The sequence below is a fragment of the Engraulis encrasicolus genome, chromosome 3 (genome assembly GCF_034702125.1).
Source record: "Engraulis encrasicolus isolate BLACKSEA-1 chromosome 3, IST_EnEncr_1.0, whole genome shotgun sequence".
In the NCBI taxonomy this organism is placed as follows: Eukaryota; Metazoa; Chordata; class Actinopteri; order Clupeiformes; family Engraulidae; genus Engraulis; species Engraulis encrasicolus.
In genome coordinates this window covers 44,289,319-44,311,836 of record NC_085859.1, presented here as the reverse complement: position 1 = coordinate 44,311,836, position 22,518 = coordinate 44,289,319, and the positions used below count along the sequence as shown (strand labels likewise).

At 43.7% G+C, this 22,518-nt stretch overlaps 2 long non-coding RNA genes and 1 pseudogene across 3 annotated transcripts; 2 read left to right on the top strand and 1 right to left on the bottom strand.

Moving 5' to 3' along the window:
* Window positions 1-4,917: 4,917 nt before the first annotated feature.
* LOC134444987 (uncharacterized) lies at window positions 4,918-8,446 on the top strand (annotated as a pseudogene).
* Window positions 8,447-11,985: 3,539 nt separating this feature from the next.
* Window positions 11,986-15,201, top strand: LOC134446196 (uncharacterized). Its single transcript, XR_010034386.1, has 3 exons — window positions 11,986-12,580; window positions 13,880-13,960; window positions 14,607-15,201. It is a non-coding gene; the product is annotated as an uncharacterized LOC134446196 (long non-coding RNA).
* Window positions 15,202-15,309: 108 nt separating this feature from the next.
* On the bottom strand, window positions 15,310-18,938 carry LOC134446195 (uncharacterized). Of its 2 annotated transcripts, none has more exons than XR_010034384.1 (3): window positions 18,860-18,938; window positions 16,865-18,469; window positions 15,310-16,590 (listed from the first exon to the last, which is right to left on the bottom strand). It is a non-coding gene; the product is annotated as an uncharacterized LOC134446195 (long non-coding RNA). The 2 variants fall into 2 exon arrangements; XR_010034385.1 differs by having other exon boundaries at window positions 17,088-18,469.
* Between the last annotated feature and the right edge of the window lie 3,580 nt (window positions 18,939-22,518).

Sequence of the window (22,518 nt, the reverse complement as noted above, 5' to 3'; positions counted from 1 at the left end):
GGTCTCATAAACACCCGTTTGCTTCTGATTTCTGTGGCAGTTGATTACTAGCCAACTGTTGGTGGATGCAATATTGTCTGTGCAGGTCACTGTTGGACAGTTCTGGGAAGGTCTATGCCTACATACTACCAATGTCAGATTTTACTGGAATGACATGTCTCCCCCCTCTTCCAAACTGACACCAGACAGAAAAGATAGGCTACTTTAAAACATTAACATGACTCCATGTTCAAATAGAACCGAAAACAGTTGCAGTGTTTCTCAACCTTTTTTTTAGGCAAGGCACCCTTTCAATTAATGAAAAATTAAGGCACTCCAAACCAACAAGCCGTAACATGGCATCGCATCCAATAACACACAAGCTTAGAAAAGTAACACATTTGGAGACGTCACACGACCTAGGTTCGAAGTTGCAGCTGACTGGGGCGACCTATATTTAGGCCTGCTTTAGGCTATTGTGCATAGATAGCAGATGAAAGATTTCACTGACCAGCATTAACTAATCAATTTAGTCAAATATCTATTATATTAGGCTACATAATTTATTTATCAGCCACGTTTCCAGGGCACCCCTGAACACCAGCACCAAGAGAAAGCTGTCTGCCGACACTTTGATGTTTCTGATTCTGAATGGCAACAAATAGTTCGCGCGTGAGCCAGAAAACAATATAGGTCCTAACAGTGTTGAAAACATTACAGAACCCATGCACCTGTGTTAAGTCCATGGCTACAGTAAAGAGAGAGAGAGAGAGAGAGAGAGAGAGAGAGAGAGGTTAAATCGCTACGTTAACACTGCACAGGAGCGCGTTCTCTCTCCGCCGCGTAAAGGTCTTTGCATGAAGAAATGAAATGGTAATTGAATAATAATTTGGCAGTATTGCAGGGTGTATTAAACCCAGTGTACATTGGGGTTTGGGAGAGCAAGGAAGAGAGCAGCATCTGTGATTAACCGCTTCGAAATGTGTGCGTAACCCGTGGGTTTTGTGAAGCTTGAAGTGTACCGCATTAAAAAAAAAGCTTTGTTTGATTTCCTGTTTGTATTTTACTTTGATGTTGCCTATAGTCCTCAGTGTATGGCTATTTTCAGTTGACCCCCTACACGTTTCTTTCTGTCCTGTAGGATATTGTAAATAAATCGACCGTTTTTTTTATCATTTTGATTTCGGACTTAATTTAGCCCTTCAATCACCCCTCTCCAATTGCAAACTTTACCCTGATAGAAGAGCATTCGCTACCCTGCACGTACTCGTTAAGCACTTGTCTGACTGATTTTGGCTGCTGCGAATAAGGTAGGTCTATCTTATAAAAAATGGCCTGTCCCCATTTTGGCTGAAGTTTGACACTACGGACCAGATGACAATTGCAGTCTTGCCGCCGGTCTTGGAACAGTGCGCTCTCTTTCCGAGCTTGACTTTGACTACAGACACCGCTGAACATTTAACAGTTGTTTAGGCTACTGTATTGACAATTGCAGTCATGCCGCTTGTCTTGAACTGCGCGCTCTCTTCCCGTTCCATATCGTGACAGCCAGATGAGAAGCGCAAAGGTGGGGGCTATCCGCGATCGCGGAGGAAAGGTGTCAACATCCACAATCTCACTGAATAAATAGCCTAACCCTTGACCCTCTTGAATACTTTCTAAAGCATGGAATTAATTTTCCATTAATAAGGAAACATGTAAGAGTTATCCTCAATCCTCCCCGATAATGTTTTTGTCATAGGCCAAATGTTAATGTCCTCCCCAACACAATATTGCGACACACGCTTGACACAATGATAGGCCTACTAAATGAGTTCAATGTTCTTGCAACACTTTTCCCAAGAAAAGTCAGTTTTCATTTCGAGATTCCAGAGCAAATCAGCTGGTACTGCGCTGCTCGCTTGCTGTTCAATAAACGTTGAACTGAACCGTGTTGTGTGCGTGTGTGGCTATGTGTGTACCAATCATGATCGTCCATGCTCTTATCATGCAAATGACATGTCATGCAGGCAAGGGCGTCTGTTTGATTTCAAAAGTGCTGGCCCGGACAATTAGGCCTATCATAAACCCAGGGATTAAAGTAAAAAAAAATCCTGAGCCTGAACTTTTTGGTGCGTCCACGCGACCCTATACGATACACGGTGAAACGAGAATTTAATTGCTTTTTAAGCTTAGTATTTACACTTCTGTTTATCTTATTTATCTTATTCTGATGTGGGTGCCATGTCAGGGTCAAAATGATGAATGACTTGAATGACTTTTGCAACTCGAATAGGGCCTACCAAGGAGACCAAAAGGGTGTCAATAGCGCTAATCATTATTACATAATTACATACTTATTATGCATAATATTATAGTTACATGGGCTATTTCATCACAAAAGCATGAGAAAAGTATGTGTAGCAGAATATGACCAACAAAGATTGAAATACCATGACATGTTAGATACATAAACCCTAGTAACAGAGAACGGAAAAAAAACGTTTGACTTTGGTTCTCTAAAGGTTTGGTTATAACCAAACCAAAAATCTACCACTTAAAAACGTTCCTTTTGGTTACGGTACAAACCAAACAAATACTAACGTTCTTGGACTTTCAGGGAACTACTCATATGAAACGTTAGCTAGTAGTTACGCTGCTACCAATCCACAACGTTATGTTAAGTTGTTTTTTGGTTGTTTTCGGCCTAAGTAAGGTCAGCCTATGCGATTTTTAAAAATTAATTTATTATAATTTATTAATTGTTCATTATCATTATTGCACCAAAGTGCAAAGAGTAAAATGCAAAATAGGATATATCATAGCATGAACACGAATAAAGGAACGGTGAAAAAACGTAGATGAACCGACCGGGAACCATACAAAAAACGTTCTGAGAACAAAAAAAAAACTTTCCTGTTAACCCAATTATAACCGTAACAGACCCAAAAACAACGTAAAATAACCGGGAAAAAAAACCAACGCCTCATGTTCCGGGAACATTCTCGGAACGGAAAATTGTTAGTAGGGACAGAGGTAAAATCATAATCTTTGGTTACTTAGGCCTAAGTGTTTAATCCTGCCTTAAAAGAAAAGAAAATGCAAATGCCTGGACATGGCTGAATAATAATGCAAAATACCTTTAGTTTTAACGAATTACAAATGCAAATCAACCAAATTCATTAATGTCATTTTGGTGGCTACTATGGAGGACTAAATGTTGTCTGTGTCTGTAGATAGATGGGTTCTAGGTTTCTCAGGGAAAAAAAGACTGCCTTGCTTCATCATCAAGCTCAAGTTGTTCTGTCCATCACCAGAGAGCAGTGTTATTGTTAGCCTCAATCAATGACTAGAATTCCACTGAAAACTAAAGCCATCAACAAGCCATTATGAGACATATTATTTAACGATCTCACAATCATCATGAAAACGGCACCTTGAGATGTGAATGATGACTAAAAACGTGCCAATGACAGGAAGTATACACCCAACAACCAAACCTGTATTATACTACAGCTAGTGGGATGAAACTTGCTGCTGTCTGCGCTATTTGAGTCACTTTCAAGTTGAACACAGTTGATCAGTTAATATTTAGGTGGTGTAGTAGCCCGACTCCTCTTAGCTAAAACATTAGCATAAAAGTTCGGTAGTTAGCGCGATAACAAAACTCAGCATGAGTGTGGCATCTGCAACATGCTGAAGTGAAACTAAGCTTTTTTGTTAAATTCTAACCCTCATGTCTGGGGGAAAACAGAAACGCCATCCTGTCCCCAGTGTCCAAGACGGGGGTCCCTGGAGCACCTGCTCAGCAGCTCCCCAAAAGCCCTGGGAGAAGGGCGCTACCGTTGGCGCCACGACCAGGTCCTTAAGGCAGTTGCTGACAGCATAGCCACAGCCATCAACACCACCAAGAGCCATGGCAGGGTGCAGACCATCAAGTTCCACAGAGCGGGAGAGAAGCCTGAAAAACAATCACACGCAAGGTCAGGTCTCCTCACCACTGCAGCTGACTGGCAACTGCAAGTAGATCTAGGCAAGCAACTTAAGTTTCCTGCAAGGATAACATCTACGCGACTGCGACCCGACATGATCATTATGTCAGAATCCACCAAGCAACTGATCATGTTGGAACTTACCGTTCCCTGGGAAGAGCGTATGGAGGAAGCAAACGAAAGGAAACGCGCCAAGTACCAGGAACTGGTAGACGAGTGCAGGAAGCAGGGCTGGAGAACTATCTGTGAGCCCCTGGAGGTGGGCTGCCGAGGTTTTGCAGGGCGTTCCCTCTGCAAAGTTCTCTCGGTGCTCGGCCTCACAGGGGAGGCGAAGAAGAAGGCCATCAGAGCCGCGACTGAAGCCGCAGAGAAGGCCACAAGGTGGCTATGGATCAAGAGGGCAGATCCGTGGGCAAGAGCTGCTGGGACACAGGCCGGAGCTTGATCACCTCCGGTCGGGTCGCCTGGGTGAGGGTGTATGATGTTGAGAGACCCGAAACACCCAATGATCGCCAGGAATCACATCACTGATGATGTGTCCCAGCGCATCCGAGAGATGTATCTTTCAACTGTTAATCTGGCCTAGCCAGTGACACTCAGGAATAGACTGGGTGGCAACCAGGGATAGTCTGGTGACAACTGGAAAGACAGATGACACCCCGGAAAGACAGCAAACGGAACAGGAAGGGCCAGCACCCCGACCTGACTCTTCCGTGAGGGAGAAACCCACCAAACGCTAAGATATACGCCCCAGGGGAGCCTGAGAGGGGGGGAGAATGAGAACCCCAACCAGACGGACCTTACAGCATCGACACAGGACAACGGACTTTCGACCATGAATTCAAGATGCATCTGCGGAAAAGTATGCAAAATTCCACGAGGCCTAAAGATACATCTGGCCTGGATGAAGTGTAGGGACAAAGAAAGTATACTGCAAAGCACAGGACCTGGTCCTGGTGAGACGCAGGAGGAGCCGGGCCCGGAAGCACCCCACAGTGCCCAGCCCCTCCGAGCAGTAGAGCCTCTGAATCCCTGCCCAACAGTCCAACCAAAGCGGATCAAGTGGCCTTCAGCCAACAGCCACACAGTGTGGGAACAGTTTGATTCAGATGTGAGCCAGATCCTGGAGACTACCGCCAAGGGAGAGGTGGACAGGCGGCTGGAGACCATGACTGCGATTATCATCAGCTATGCTGCAGAGAGGTTTGGCCACCTTGAGAGCAGGAGCGTCAGGAACAGCTACACTCTGAACCGCAGAGCCGCCCAGATCCACAAATTACGCCAAGAACTCAGGAGTCTCAGGAAACAGTACAAGGCAACTAGAGAGGAAGAGAAACATCCACTCGCTGAGCTCCGCAACATACTGAGGAAGAAGCTCATGATGCTACGCAGGGCAGAAGGACATCGAAGGCGGGCAAAGGAAAGAGCAAGAAAGCGTGCTGCTTTCATCTCCAACCCCTTCACCTTCACCAAGAAGCTGCTAGGGGACCGGCGTAGTGGCAGCCTCGTTTGTTCACCTGCGGAGGTAAATGCCTTCCTCCATAACACCCTCAGCGACCCGGAGAGAGATCAGGAACTAGGACCGCAGAGGGCCCTGATAACCCCGCAGGCTCCAACAGTGGACTTTGCAATGAGAGAGCCCAGCTGGACGGAAGTGCAGGAGGTTGTGAAGGGGGCAAGAACAGCTTCAGCCCCCGGCCCCAGTGGTGTTCCATACACTGTATACAAGCGCTGCCCTCAAATTCTGCGACACCTGTGGAAGATTTTGAGGGTGATATGGCGTAGGGGAAAAGTTGCAGGCCAATGGTGACATGCGTAGGGCGTTTGGATCCCTAAAGAAGAAAACTCCAAGGACATCAGCCAGTTCAGAACTATCTCGCTGCTAAGCATCGAAGGAAAGATATTTTTCAGTATCTTATCACGACGGCTGACAGAGTTTCTTCTGAAAAATGGCTACATTGACACCTCTGTGCAGAAGGGCGGGATTCCTGGAGTGCCTGGCTGTCTTGAGCACACAGGAGTGGTGACACAGCTCATCAGGGAAGCGCGAGAAGGAAAGGGAGACCTGACCGTGCTTTGGCTGGATCTTGCCAATGCGTACGGCTCCATACCGCATAAACTGGTTGAGCTTTCACTCCTGCGGCATCATGTTCCCAGCAAAGTAGCAGATCTTATCCTGGATTATTACAACAATTTCAGGTTAAGAGCCACTGCTGGGTCAGGTACATCAGACTGGCATCGACTGGAGAAGGGCATAATAACTGGCTGCACCATCTCTGTCATTTTGTTTGCCCTTGCCATGAACATGATTGTCAAGTCTGCAGAGGTGGAGTGTAGGGGACCCTTGACAACATCAGGTGTACGGCAGCCCCCTGTAAGAGCCTTTATGGACGACCTAACTGTCACCACCACATCCGTCCCAGGCAGCAGATGGATCCTTCAAGGCTTAGAGAAGCTCATCGTATGGGCAAGGATGAGCTTTAAGCCGGTGAAATCTAGATCTCTGGTGCTCAAAAGGGGAAAAGTGACGGACAAGTTCCGTTTCACTTTGGCTGGAACCATCATCCCATCCATCTCAGAGCAGCCAGTTAAGAGCCTGGGGAAGGTCTTTGACTGCAGCCTCAAAGACTCCACCTCAATCCAGAGAACCAACAAAGAGCTGGAGGACTGGCTGAGGCGCGTTGACACATCAGGCCTGCCGGGGCGGTTCAAAGCTTGGATTTACCAGCATTCCATCTTGCCCCGAATCCTGTGGCCGCTCCTGGTGTATGCGGTGCCCATTACAACGGTTGAGGCCATGGAGAGGAAGATAAGTAGCTTCCTGCGCAGATGGCTTGGCCTGCCCCGCAGTTTGAGCAGTTCTGCCCTGTATGGCTGCAGTAACGTCTTGCAGCTCCCGTTCAGTGGACTCACTGAAGAATTCAAGGTGTCCAGAACACGGGAAATCCTGCAGTACAGGGAGTCCAGGGATGAGAAGGTGGCATCTGCTGGGATCCAGGTACGAACAGGAAGAAAATGGAGAGCAGACAAAGCTCTGGAGGTGGCAGAGTCACGGCTGAGGCAGAAAGCCTTGGTGGGGTCCATAGCCTCAGGGCGCGCAGGCGTGGGATATTTCCCAACAACCAGGGCGGATAAGGCCCAGGGTAAAGAACGGCAGCGTCTTATCCAGGAGGAGGTGCGAGCAGGCGTGGAGGAAGAGCGGACCAGCAGGATGGTGGGAATGGGCCAGCAAGGTGCATGGACTAAGTGGGAGAACGTTCTGCAACGAAAGGTAACCTGGTCCAACATCTGGAGAGCAGACGTTCATAACATCAGGTTCTTAGTCCAAGCTGTATATGACGTCCTACCAAGTCCAAGTAACCTTCATGTCTGGGGGAAAACAGAAACGCCATCCTGTCCCCAGTGTCCAGGACGGGGATCCCTGGAGCACCTGCTCAGCAGCTGCCCAAAAGCCCTGGGAGAAGGGTGCTACCGTTGGCGCCACGGCCAGGTCCTTAAAGGAACAGACCACCCTTTTTTGATTTTCACATATTTGCAGTATTTCCAAGCATTATTTATGAATGTGCATATAATTTTCGTCTATGTGTTTGCATTGCCCCGTTTAACAGTATAGCCACATTAGGCATAGCAATGCAAGTCTATGGTACAAAATAAAACACAATCAAATGTACTTATAAACCATTTTAAAATTAATGTAAAATTCACTGGAGTGTAAAACGGCAATTTAATTCCGTCCAGTGACCACTTGTGGCTTGATGCTAAAGATACCAGTTACTTCCAGTGATTATGCTAAGCTATGCTAATAATTCTGATCCAATAAATCTAAGTACTGAAAACACTGAGACGAAAATGATATGCACATTCATGAATAATGTTGGGAAATACTGCAAATATGTGAAAATCAAAAAAGGGTGGTCTGTTCCTTTAAGGCAGTTGCTGACAGCATAGTCACAGCCATCAACACCACCAAGAGCCATGGCAGGGTGCAGACCATCAAGTTCCACAGAGCGGGAGAGAAGCCTGAAAAACAACCACGGGCAAGGTCAGGTCTCCTCACCACTGCAGCTGACTGGCAACTGCAAGTAGATCTAGGCAAGCAACTTAAGTTTCCTGCAAGGATAACATCTACGCGACTGCGACCCGACATGATCATTATGTCAGAATCCACCAAGCAACTGATCATGTTGGAACTTACCGTTCCCTGGGAAGAGCGTATGGAGGAAGCAAACGAAAGGAAACGCGCCAAGTACCAGGAACTGGTAGACGAGTGCAGGAAGCAGGGCTGGAGAACTATCTGTGAGCCCCTGGAGGTGGGCTGCCGAGGTTTTGCAGGGCGTTCCCTCTGCAAAGTTCTCTCGGTGCTTGGCCTCACAGGGGAGGCGAAGCGGAAGGCCATAAGATCCGCGACTGAAGCCACTGAGAAAGCCACAAGGTGACTATGGATTAAGAGGGCAGATCCGTGGGCAGGAGCTGCTGGGACACAGGCCGGAGTCTGATCACCTCCGGTCGGGTCGCCTGGGTGAGGGTGTATGATGTTGAGAGACCCGAAACACCCAATGATCGCCAGGAATCACATCACTGATGATGTGTCCCAGCGCATCCGAGAGATGTATCTTTCAAAGAATAACAAAGTACCGGTATTCTCTTACTGTTGGTGTTCTCACAAGTAGTTGTAGATTGAAGCACATCTTCCTACAACCTCTTCCAACAACCCCAGAAAGTAATCTGGTGATTGATTCAGCCATTATTTTGAATGGAACTACCGGTAGCATAATGCACAGGCAGTGGTTGACATTTAGGAGATGAGACACAGATAAAGGGTCGGCTCGCCCGCTCCACACTCCGGGAGATGCTGTGACAGCTCTGTGAGCTCTGTGACAGTTCTGAGTTGGGTTCAGAAATTATGAAAAGACACAGAGGGATCGAACGTCTGTGGAAAAAACAGAACCTTGTGTGTTGTTGACAGCTAATTATTAGCACTGAGCAGAGAAGCTCCATCAACACTGTATGCTTATCGACATTCTGTAGGGCCAGGCTATGTCCAAACACACAATGTCCAGTTTTATTCATGTTTTTGACGACAACGGCATCACCATTACATAGCATGCAGTTTACCGGTAGTTATCTTTACACATATTTCTGCTCATAGAGCAGTAAACGGTGCAAGGTGCCTTGCCATGTACAGTGAGTTGTTTACACTGCTCTGTGACCGCGGCATGAGAGCGGCGAGTCGGTGACTGCTAGTAGACCGGCTGTGGTAGTCCAACTCGAGCGAGATACTGAAGTAGCACGCTTTCCTAAGACCTGCCCCTTTCTTCTTCTGATTGGTTAACAATGCTAGTTTTAGTGCGCTCCTTTGCTACCATTGGCTGACAAACGCAGGAGGGATTTCGGTTGTCTTTTTATTTATTTATTTACCGTCAATTTATTTCCGAGTATTTAAAAAAAAAATAACCCACGGTCAATCGCTCAAATCCGGTATAATCTGGAGAACTTTAATCCCTGTAAACCTGATAAGGTTTGAAAAGTGCTGGGTACAAGATAAGGCTACTTCCGATTTGAGGTTTCATGAAAAATAGCCTAATACGCATTGGCGTATTGACGCGTAATGTGGCCATATTACAAATTAAAAGCCATCTGCGCTGTCTTGTTTATTTCTGATATCCTGCGCTGAAGTCATCTTTATCATAAATACTATTAATGCAATGGTAACTGATTGGTTAACCCATCATAACTAACTACATGTAGCCTTGCATAATGGTGCACGTCAATTTGTTGTCATAACTTCGCTCTGTCCCTTTTGCTTTCCTCAAGCAATTCACCCCTTTTGTTGTCATTGTCCCTGTTTTACTGTTAGTCTTATGGACCTAGGGCGTATCGATCACCATCATTTGCCTGAAACCTGCAAACTAAACACTGCATTCGCGCAGACACACACAGCATTCTCTGTGTCAAAGGAACCCTTTCTCCGCGCCTGTGCGGCATTCTCCTTATCGCTCCTAGAATGGCAATACATGTTGGCAGACTTTATTTTGCATAATTCACGATTATCTGGATATATTTGGCTAGGTTACTCAGCAAAGCACATCAATAACGTTAGTGAGGTAACTTTTGGCGTGCTGATACAAACACGAACAGTGAATTAAGACGCAGAATATTGATATAGGCTACTTCCCCAAGCATAGGCTACTGAAAAGGTCCATAGCTATTGTATTCAACGCCCTTTTATAGGCTCTGCCTGTATCAGGATCAATAGGATAAAGATGATGGTCAGGGCGCACATCAGTGTTTGGGTTGTCTATGCTTTTTTCTAGATAGAAATGATCCTGTTATGAACCCGAGTTTTAGTAGATATTGCGCAGTGAACGAGGCAGCCTGCAAACAGTTTGAAGCGCAATGTGGCTGTAACAAGTTAGAAAGTAGCCAAATCGTGTTGCTTGTTAACCTTTTAAAATTATGAGCGTTCCACGAACTATCTTTCTTTGCGCACGCTATAAACTATGGTTAACTATGTATGCTTTCTAATGTTGGTAAAGGCGGGACAATGTATTGTCCACATGTGACTACGGAAAATACATGTCCCTTCGGAGATAACAGCACTCCGCCTTCGGCATCGGGGGTGTTATTCGCCCCTTAGGGAAATATTTTCTTATAGCCATGTGTGGACAATACATTATCCCTTAGGTCTACAGATGGTGTAACTTCAATCTGCTCATTACCGTGCCGGGCCGCGGCAGCGTACCGTGATCATTACACCCTGTGGCCATTCGGAATGCGGGGAGCAGTATAGCACCGCTTTTGCAGAGCAGCGTCTGCCTGTGTCTGTGGTCTGTTTGTGCTTCCGTCCTTGCCCGTCCCCCAGTTTTAGTAGTAGTAGAAATACAGTCAGCAAATTGCATGTTTTATTTAGCATTGGGCATTTGATAGGGCATTTGATAATAACACAAGTGTGAGCCCTAAACAAGACCACAATGTGAATTTAAACTCGACTTTTTTTCTGTCTTGCATTCACCGTCTCCCAATCCGTCCCTAACTTATTTCAGCACTATTCAAGCCAGGAACGGGTATCCTCAGGATACAGAGTTTGCATACCTACTACAATTTGAACCGGTAAAGACAATTAAAACCGAGTCAATCAGACAGGAACACCATTGTAATTAAGTGTGTCCCGTAACGCCAGCATGAGAGAGATCGAATTTTAAATTTGGCGAGGACATTGTGTTGCACGTAACATTGGGCATTTGATAATAACAGAAGTGTGCGCCCTAAACAAGACCACCATGTGAATTTAAACTCGACTTTTTTCTGTCTTTCATTCACCGTCTCCCAATCCGTCCCTAACTTATTTCGGCATTATTCAAGTCAGGAACGGGTAGGCTATCCTCAGGAGTTTGCATACCTACAATTTGAACCGGTAAAGACAATTAAAACCGACTCAATCAGACAGGAACACCATTGTAATTAAGTGTGTCCCGTAACGCCAGCATGAGAGAGATCGAATTTTAAATTTGGCGACGACATTGTGTTGCACGTAACATTGGGCATTTAAAAAAAACAAAATAAACNTTGGGCATTTGATAATAACACACGCGTGAGCCCTAAACAAGACCGCCAGTCGACAGTGTTTTGTTTTTATTATTCTGCATTCATGCCAGGAACGGATTGTGAACACTTATGACTGCTTCTTTGGAGGCTGGATAACCTGTCACACCACGACGTGTCACAAAAGGCTGTGCACTGCCTTTTCTTTTTTAAAAACACAGCAGTCGTATTGTCACGGGGGTGACAAACTTGGACTAACTGTTATTCTCACTGATTGCAAATGTTTGCAGGTGCCAATGGGAAGAGGGAGAAAGGTATGGAGAGAGAACAGTTTCAATATTAAGAAATGAATGTCACACCACTCACCAATATATTTCGTGATCCACAAACAAAAGTAATGACATTCACAAATATAATTCATACATTTCATGATCCACAAACAAATGTAACAATATTCACAAATATAATTCATGATGCACAAATGAATGTAACCCCATTCACAAATGCCAGCGCAGTTCTATTAATTTGCAAACCGGTCTACATATATTCGCAAACCCTATACATATTTGTGACTTCCATTGTATTTGTGTGTGGATTTTTGAGACTGTCCTGACGGTATATGACACACAAATGTGCTCAGCCAATCACATCAGCCGGCGTTCGAGCGTAAGGTTGAAGACATTGCGCTTCTATTACGCAGAGAAGGCTACTAGTGCGAAGCCACCATAGATCTTTATACACCGATCAGAGGAAATAACCGGAAGTAGAGCCATTACTGAAGTGCTCCCTGACGTAAACTCGTAATTGAAGCGTATGAAGTTCCTGACTTTCACATCATCTTTGTACAAATATGTCTGGATCTGGACTAACGTGTGCCGTAATCGGATGTCACAATAACAGCAGAACGCTAAAAATGTGGAAAAAGAGCGTATGTGCGCTTCATAGTCCACAGTTTAAAGAGGATTGTCCTTGTTGTGTGCCCTACGGTGTACAGCGCTTCCCCGGCCGTGCTGAGGATGAAGACATTCGCAAGATATGGATTAAAAACGTACACCGAAAGGACTTTGCCCCCAAACAAGTATTCAATGGTATGTATTTTTATTTCTAGGTGGTTAGTGTAGTTAAGTAGGCCTATTGTAAGCCAGTGTCTATGTAACATAAACTGGTGGCAACAATTATTTAGCTTGGCTAGCTAACGCTAGTTACGATTATTTAGCATTCTTTCATTAATACCTAAGTTTCCCCAGGAGTGGGAAGAGCACCATGAGCCCCATGGTTATCTGTTCTGTGTGTCATGGTACATTTGTGTGCTTATTTTCGATTATTTGTGTATGTGTGTGTCCTTTGAAATGAAAATGTGACCCTGGCAACTTAGCTAATTCTTTTGTTATGCTAGCGGAGTTTTGGCAAGGCTAGCCAGGTTACACTGACTTTAATAGATTCCCAGATTGACGCTCCCATCTCAGGACGCTCCCATTTCATCTCGGTCCCACTAGCCAGACTATCGGTACCACCGCCATATGACGGAGCCAGTTATCTTGTTGATGTTAGTTTTTTGTTTCTAACCCTAACCCTAACCCTAAACCTAACCCTAACCTTAACCCTAACCCTAAACCTAACCCTAACCCTAAACCTAAACCTAACCCTAAATTGCTTGTATGTGGCAGTATATGATAATACGTGAAATATAATCGGGTGGGACCGCACGTCCGGGAGTGATAGAAACACCTGGGACCGCACGTCCGGGAGCGAACTCAGTTGGGAGTATCAATCCCCTTACCACTTTGATTCGAAGTCAGGCTAGGTTTTGGTAGCACCATGAGCCCCATGGTTATCTGTGCTGTGTGCCATGGTACATTTGTGTGATTATTTACGATTATTTGTGTATGTGTGCCCTTTGAAATGGAAATGTGACCCTGGCAATTTAGCTAATTCTTTTGTTATGCTAGCGGAGTTTTGGCAAAGCTAGCCAGGTCGTGTGACTGACTTCAATAAGTCAGGCTAGGTTTTGGTAGCTTTTGTTTTGTCCATAACCTAGCCCAATTTTATTTTCATCTCATAAATCGACCACCATGTTTGTATTTGTAATAATGTTTGGCATTTTATTGGAAATAAAGTGGCGGGGACAAGCTAGGTTAATCTCAAAAGTGGTAGGCCTATGGACATGTCCCCCAACACCCAGACTGAAAATTACACCCATGTCTGTAACCCTTCCTCAACAAAAGATAATTTTCGCTATCCAACCTCAGTGTACATGTCTTGCTTTGTCCTGTATTTTGTCTAATGTCTGTGAGAATGACTGCAGCCATGGCAAAGATAATTTTCTGTTTCATGTGTAACAGTCAAGCATATTTGTTTTTATCTCATCTTATTCCCACCCTCCTTAGGTGTGTGGAGTATACTTCCCTGACGGCAGACCAACGCAGGAACACCCATATCCCATATTTAATATGGGATATGAATATAGTGTAAGTTTACATGTATATAACAAATAACTTAGTGCTTTTTTTCGTAATTACCTTAACCATATGAAGAGTTCAGATGCAAAACCCCCTAAGTGCCTTTTCAGAAAATAATCTTAATTCATTTTTATTTAATACAAAGCTATCAAAATTGCATATTTTTTAAATTGTATTTATGTAATATAACTTTTTATATGTATTATCAAGTACATGAATGTAAACCAAACCAACAACAGGGTTCTCTAAAAATATAGACGTACAGGTCTTCAGAAATGGAGTTAGGGGGTTTTGCATCTGAACTCTTCATATGTTGTTAAAGTACTTTTGGAGCGATTTGCCTCCAGACGTTAGAGACTCTCCCATCTGCCACTACTTTTTAATCTAGGCTTAAAAAGAAAACACACACACATTTTCTTAACTTAGTTCTTGACTCTTAGTTGTTATGCTTTCTCTCCTTTAGGCACTGCTTTTATGTACCTAAATTGCCTTTCAACACTTGTGTCTTATTATTCCATGCAAGAGTCTACATCTGCTAATTGTAATATAAGGCAATGTGAAGTGAGATTTAAAGTGTTCTGTAGGACAGTGGCGTTGTAATTAACTGTTTTAAAAGCTGTTGGTGTTTTTTGTTCCTTCTTATATTTATTCTCAGAAAGCACTATCATGTGGAAGACCACCCCCGAAGAGGAGATGTCTCCAGCCCCCAACAGAGAGACTTGGATTAATGTTGAGAGGATTATTGTTCAATACGGTGCAGAAACACTTGGTTCAGTTATATGTATATATCAATCATCTTTCAAGAAATCCTTCATCCCCTCAGCTGTGACCATACTGAACAAGATATGAACTGTCCAGCTGCAGCATGAATGTATTGTGTGGTCGTCTTTTTTTTTTTTTTTTGGTCAAGCCTTGTCTAATGTCTGTGAGAATCACTGAAGTCACGCCAAAGACAATTTTCTGTTTCATGGTTGTAACAGACAATAAAGTTTTATCTAATCTCATCATATCAATGAGAATCAGTGCACCTGACAAAGGTATGACATACTGTATACTGTAGGCTTAAGTGCTAAAGGAAAATGAATTAACCTTAGCGGTTTTGAATTGTTTATTTACACAGTTATTAAAATGCATACAGATAGTGAATGTAATATAGTTCAATACTGTGTGCTTACTCGATGGTGTTTTTTATATGTGCTGAACTGAAAAACAACCTAGCTACTTGTGCTCAATACACTAAATGACTCTTGCTGGTGTGTTTTTTACTAGGCAACTTGTTATTAATTACTAATGTTCTTAATGTCATTTCAATGCAGCTCTTTGTGAGAAATCTGGGCAGCCATGGCCTAGTGGTTAGAGAGTTGGTCTTTCAATCTAGGGGTTGCCGGTTCGAATCCCCCACGACCTCTCCCTACACCTCCATCCATGGCTGAAGTGCCCTTGAGCAAGGCACCTAACCCCACATTGCTCCAGGGACTGTAACCAATATCCTGAAAAATAATAGTTGTAAGTCGCTTTGAACAAATGAAAGCGTCAGCTAAGTGAAATGTAATGTAATGTAAAATCTTGCTGTAGTGTGTTGTGGAATAGACACAGGAGCTGACCTGTGGTGTCCAGTCTTAACAGAGAGCTGGTGCCACTGTCACACATTCAATTTAATTAATCATTATCCCCCTTATATTGATTGGGAAATGTTATACTGGCTTTTTTCATTACCTCCTGACTATACCAGACATCATTTTATCATTACCTCTGCCACATAATATGCGATTGTCTGAGTTTTGCAGTCTGTTTGTTCATCGCTGGGTGCACAGCTTGCCACTAAGGGGCGCCAAATCCTTACTTATTGCTGGAGACGCTACCACAAGGAGAGGACGGGAGGTGATGTCTTCTAAAAGGGCTGTGGTTAAGTAGCCTAAGCAATCAGCTGGTGCAACCCACTGTCTTAACACTGCCTCAAAATATCAGTTCTTGCAAGGCACGATTTACATGGTGAAATTAATGACATGTTGAGGCCAACAAGGCTTTATTTTATCAGTTAGAGGGACACTGCAGGAAATGGTCAAAAAGGGTGTGTCACATTAAAAAACTGTTTATTTAACTTGTGAGTGTGCGGCACCTCTCTCCTTCTACAATTGCTTTTTCTGGTTGCCAGCACCTCTGTTTCTGGTGTGCGTTTTGCACCTCCACTCATCAAAAAGGGTACTGCAACTATACTGCTCATTGTAACTGGGTTGCCTATTGCCAAATTTGATGAAAGTATATTTCATGAAAGTTTACTAAATAATAAACTCAGATTTTCTGTTATGGCCCAAGTACAGTCATTTTTGCAGCTAAAAATGGCTATTTCTGGAAATTCAAAATGGCAGACCATGATGGAGGAGATCCCCCTTTGTATGTATGAAAAGTGCAATTTTTCCAGTCATAATGAATACTTAGAATTTGATGGTGGTGGTAAATATTCATGAAAAATGTAACATTAGTGAATGAGTAGCATGAATTCTGGAAATAAACAACTATAAATCTTGCAGTGTCCCTTTAATGACAGGTTTAAAAAAAAAACACACACACACACCTTGCTTTCTGATTAGGCCTAGCCTAGAGAGAGAGTTTCCCCCAGCACCTTAGGCCACCTTGACCTGAAAAGATAAAGATTCCCTGTTGTTAACGTAGGCCTATTTTCTAAAGATAGATATAGATATATATGCATGCCTGTTTTAAATTAACAACCGGTCAAATGCTGGTGAAAATTCAGGTTCTTAATTCATTCGCCAGTTATATTTTCTTTGTTTTGTTTTTACTTTGTTACAGTTTTTGCCTAGGCTACTGCTTAAACACAATAGGCCGATGCTTAAACCAAAGTAGCATATTGTTCAGTTGTTGGTACTATAACTTAAACACATGCTGCTTTACCTTAATCAAAAGTCAAGCATTACACTTTCAGCTGGTATCTTTGCAAAGCACTTGCTCCTTTACGCAACACACACACTCCGGCTGTCTGCACACCATTTTATACACAAGACACTTTGTTCAAAAGTAAATTCTCAGAGTGTCATTGTGAAAACACGTCTGTTAAAAAAACAAAACACACTGGATGTATGACGAGATTTAGACACAGACAATAAAACATATGCACCGTTTTCAACCATTTGATGATCTGGTTATTAGGCCCATGTCCCCCCGCACTGTTGAGTTTCAGCAACTTCTGAATGTGTGCTCTGGGGTTGAGTTTGATGTAGGCCTACAGTACAATGCAAAAAAATACAGTACAATGCAAAAAAAAGTGTTGTGTTCAGGAAGTCTTTCCAACGTTTTACCTGTCAGGGCAATCACTGTGTGTCAAGCAGTACAAAATATCTTGGGCATATTATCGCTGACAAGTTGGAAGATGATGCTGACATGTAGGCCTACAGACAGGGACAAGTGTAGTGTATGCCAAACGTGTTTGTAAGATTTCAAGAAGGTTACACAGGCCTGCACAAATAGTCAAAATGTCATCAACATGTTTTAAACAACCTGGAATTACATTACTCAAAATTTTGAAGCATTTTAACCTTCTTATTGCACGTTCAACATGAATTCGGACATTGGCGAGACGGCGGGTTCTTGTGACTTCATGTTCTGATAGTTGTGTACATCCACGTGTAAGTGCTGGAATAGCCAATGTCACTCCTGGAGGAAGAACATCTCCAATTGTGAATCCCCGGTCTGTCAAAATCTGATCACCAAAAATCAAATGTGACAGAAATCCACAGTTTTTTGTGATAAAAATGTCACTAGCTCTGGCACCAAACAGTTTTGACACAATACATCACAAAACCATTGGGGGGCTATGCAATAGAGGACTTTGTAGGTGTTGTGATGCTTATAGTTGCTGTGTGTTTTTGCTCTTTTCCCCAAGTTCTTCGGTCTTTGGACAAATATTTCAGTGCAATCTATGATGCATGTTGCATTGGGATAGTGTTCAAGAAAACTTGAGGGTCTTACTCTATTCAGAGTGTCTCGAGGGAGCCAAAAAAAAGATTTTCCCTTGGGAAAGTGTTGCTCTCCACATTGCGAACATATCACAGGCTGTAGTTCTGCTGATCCCAAATCTGTGAACATTAAGCCAAGCCGAAGCCTCATTAGGACCAGCAGTAGCTGTTCATGGACTGTTAATTTGAACGTCTTCGACTGTGGAAGAAAGCCAATGATGGTGTTCAAAAGTTGCCAAAAGCTGATGATGTCTAGTCCAATGTAAAATTTTGACACTTTATCATCCATGTCATGAGCTGACAGTGATGGTGTAGGATCTGTTTGTGTGCTTGCATCTTTTGTTGACTTCATCGAACAATAATCATGATCACTACGCTCTGGCCACTGAGTGCCAACATCACATTGGTGTGGAGACAGACTATCCTCCAAGCTATGCCCTACTTCGGTATCAGAATTTGTCACAGGAGGCTCATCACATGGTCTCTCTGTTGGGGGCTGGAGACATCTCCTCTTTGTGGGTGGTCTTCCACATGATGGTGCTTTCTGAGAATAAATATGAGAAGGAACAAAAAACACCAACAGCTTTTAAAACAGTTAATTACAACGCCACTGTCCTACAGAACACTTTAAATGTCACTTCACATTGCATTATATTACAATTAGCAGATGTAGACTCTTGCATGGAATAATAAGACACAAGTGTTGAAAGGCAATTTAGTTACATAAAAGCAGTGCCTTAAGGAGAGAAAGCATAACAACTAAGAGTCAAGAACGAAGTTTTTTTTTTTTTTTAGCCTAGATTAAAAAGTAGTGGCAGATGGGAGAGAGTCTAACGTCTGGAGGCAAATCGCTCCAAAAGTACTTTAACAACATATGGTTAAGGTAATTAAGAAAAAAGCACTGAAGTTATTTGTTAAATACATGTAAACTTACACTATATTCATATCCCATATTATGGGATATGGGTGTTCCTGCGTTGGTCTGCCGTCAGGGAAGTGTACTCCACACACCTAAGGAGGGTGGGATAAGATGCGATAAAAAATATGCTTGACTGTTACACATGAAACAGAAAATTATCTTTGCCATGGCTGCAGTCATTCTCACAGACATTAGACAAAATACAGGACAAAGCAAGACATGTACACTGAGGTTGGATAGCGAAAATTATCTTTTGTTGAGGAAGGGTTACAGACATGGGTGTAATTTTCAGTCTGGGTGTTGGGGGACATGTCCATAGGCCTACCACTTTTGAGATTAACCTAGCTTGTCCCCGCCACTTTATTTCCAATAAAATGCCAAACATTATTACAAATACAAACATGGTGGTCGATTTATGAGATGAAAATAAAATTGGGCTAGGTTATGGACAAAACAAAAGCTACCAAAACCTAGCCTGACTTATTGAAGTCAGTCACACGACCTGGCTAGCTTTGCCAAAACTCCGCTAGCATAACAAAAGAATTAGCTAAATTGCCAGGGTCACATTTCCATTTCAAAGGGCACACATACACAAATAATCGTAAATAATCACACAAATGTACCATGGCACACAGCACAGATAACCATGGGGCTCATGGTGCTACCAAAACCTAGCCTGACTTCTTATTAAAGTCAGTGTAACCTGGCTAGCCTTGCCAAAACTCCGTTAGCATAACAAAAGAATTAGCTAAGTTGCCAGGGTCACATTTTCATTTCAAAGGGCACACACATACACAAATAATCGAAAATAAGCACACAAATGTACCATGACACACAGAACAGATAACCATGGGGCTCATGGTGCTCTTCCCACTCCTGGGGAAACTTAGGTATTAATGAAAGAATGCTAAATAATCGTAACTAGCGTTAGCTAGCCAAGCTAAAGAATTGTTGCCACCAGTTTATGTTACATAGACACTGGCTTACAATAGGCCTACTTAACTACACTAACCACCTAGAAATAAAAATACATACCATTGAATACTTGTTTGGGGGCAAAGTCCTTTCGGTGTACGTTTTTAATCCATATCTTGCGAATGTCTTCATCCTCAGCACGGCCGGGGAAGCGCTGTACACCGTAGGGCACACAACAAGGACAATCCTCTTTAAACTGTGGACTATGAAGCGCACATACGCTCTTTTTTCCACATTTTTAGCGTTCTGCTGTTATTGTGACATCCGATTACGGCACACGTTAGTCCAGATCCAGACATATTTGTACAAAGATGATGTGAAAGTCAGGAACTTCATACGCTTCAATTACGAGTTTACGTCAGGGAGCACTTCAGTAATGGCTCTACTTCCGGTTATTTCCTCTGATCGGTGTATAAAGATCTATGGTGGCTTCGCACTAGTAGCCTTCTCTGCGTAACAGAAGCGCAATGTCTTCAACCTTACGCTCGAACGCCGGCTGATGTGATTGGCTGAGCACATTTGTGTGTCATATACCGTCAGGACAGTCTCAAAAATCCACACACAAATACAATGGAAGTCACAAATATGTATAGGGTTTGCGAATATATGTAGATCGGTTTGCAAATTAATAGAACTGCGCTGGCATTTGTGAATGGGGTTACATTCATTTGTGCATCATGAATTATATTTGTGAATGTTGTTACATTTGTTTGTGGATCATGAAATGTATGAATTATATTTGCGAATGTTATTACATTTGTTTGTGGATCACGAAATATATTGGTGAGTGGTGTGACATTCATTTCTTAATATTGAAACTGTTCTCTCTCCATAGAAAGGTGATTGGGTGTACGGGGTGGGTATGGGCTTTTTGAATGCAGGTGGCAAGATGGCGAGGAGGATCCGGAGGAGGATGAGACGCACAGCTACTGCACGAGAGAAGGGTCGGAGAGACTACCGCGGCCGGGGGGCAGCCTTGGGAGGGGGGTGAGCTGCACGCCGGTATCCGGATGGGGCCAGGAGAAGATGGGGCACGCGTTCGGTCCTTTGGACGACACAAGCAACAGACGACTACGAATGGCGCGGACGGCATATTGCCTGAACGAGGTTTGCGGCCAGAGTCACGAAGAGGTTGCGTTGGAAAGCTGGTGGTGGAGGACGCTCACCACCGAAGTTAAGTGCCACGCCTGGTCACCATAGCCTTCACCTTGAAGCCTCCTCCCCGCTGTGTGCGCTGCCCCTGGCCCGCTCTGTCTGTCACTCACTCACTCTCTCACTCCCGGACCCAGCGAATGCACGATCGGAAAAGACTTTTTGCGCAGCGAGGATGGCCACCCCTACACCATCGTTTTATGTGTGCTGTGTTGGTTGCTGTGCTGCTCACGTGTGCTCCTTTAAATAAGTAGCTTAGTTACTCGTGCTGTGTAGGCCTATTTTATTCACAATTGGTGATGGGAGTTAGCATCCCCCTGTGCGTTATTCATACGAATTCAGAGACTGGAAGCCTGTTTACCCTTCTCCTATCTCCACCAGCTGATCCGCCTCCGCGTGCCCAGACGAGCCAGGTGGCCCCGCCCAACCTGTCGGAGGCTACGATGCGCACGGACCGAGTGAGAGGTTTGAGGTGCTGATCAGAGACATTGGACCATTAAGGACCCCGCGGACAGAGAACTGGTTACACATCCACACACACGCGCACACACACACACACACACATGCCAAAAAAATAGGCCTAAGCAAAAAAAAAAAAAGAATTTCACACTTATCTTAACACTTATCATACTGTCACAGGTGGGGGGTGCGCGTTTGACAGCGGCACCCCCACTTAATACCAACTACCCCGAGGAGCATTGTACACATCAGGAAACACCAAGACAACAAAGTCATTTAATAGGCCTAATTACTTCTATTGTTAAGGCGGCTACAGAGTATAATTTGTTTTCATTATTTCATAATTTTTGTTGGTGGTAAGCCTATATAGGCTACTATATAGGCTATTTTTAATTAGGCTATTTTTAATTAGGCTATTTGAATGATTCAACCAACCGCCCGAATTTAATTAAAATATTTGGCTATAGGCTACTTTCGATTCGATTGTGTGTGCTCTTCTTAAAACCTGATTTTAATATGGCAACCAAGCATAGGCCCTACACATTGTGAGGGACTAAACAAGTGCGTCCAATGCGAATACTCCCTCTTGTGTTGTTGGAGAGAGAGAGAGCTCTTTTGTGTGCGTGTGGGGGTTTAATCACCCCCTCCCCCACAGACAAACATTCACTCCGTCACACAGTTGAAGACTGTAGTTAGTTGACATCTATGTAAGCGCCCCTCCAAGCGTCTGCCTGTGTTTGTGCTTCCGTGCTTGTCCATCCCCCAGTTTTAGTAGTAGTAGAAATACAGTCAGCAAATTGCATGTTTTATTTAGCATTGGGCATTTGATAGGGCATTTGATAATAACACAAGTGTGAGCCCTAAACAAGACCACCATGTGAATTTAAACTCGACTTTTTTCTGTCTTTCATTCACCATCTCCCAATCCAGTTTGCATAGGCCTACCTACAATTAAATAAAATAAAAAAGACGGGTTTTTTTAATTATTATTATTATTATTAGTGCTTGTGGACACTTGTGAACTATGACTCCTTCTTCGGAGGCTGGATAACCTGTCACACCACGAGCTCTTTTGTGTGCGTGTAGGG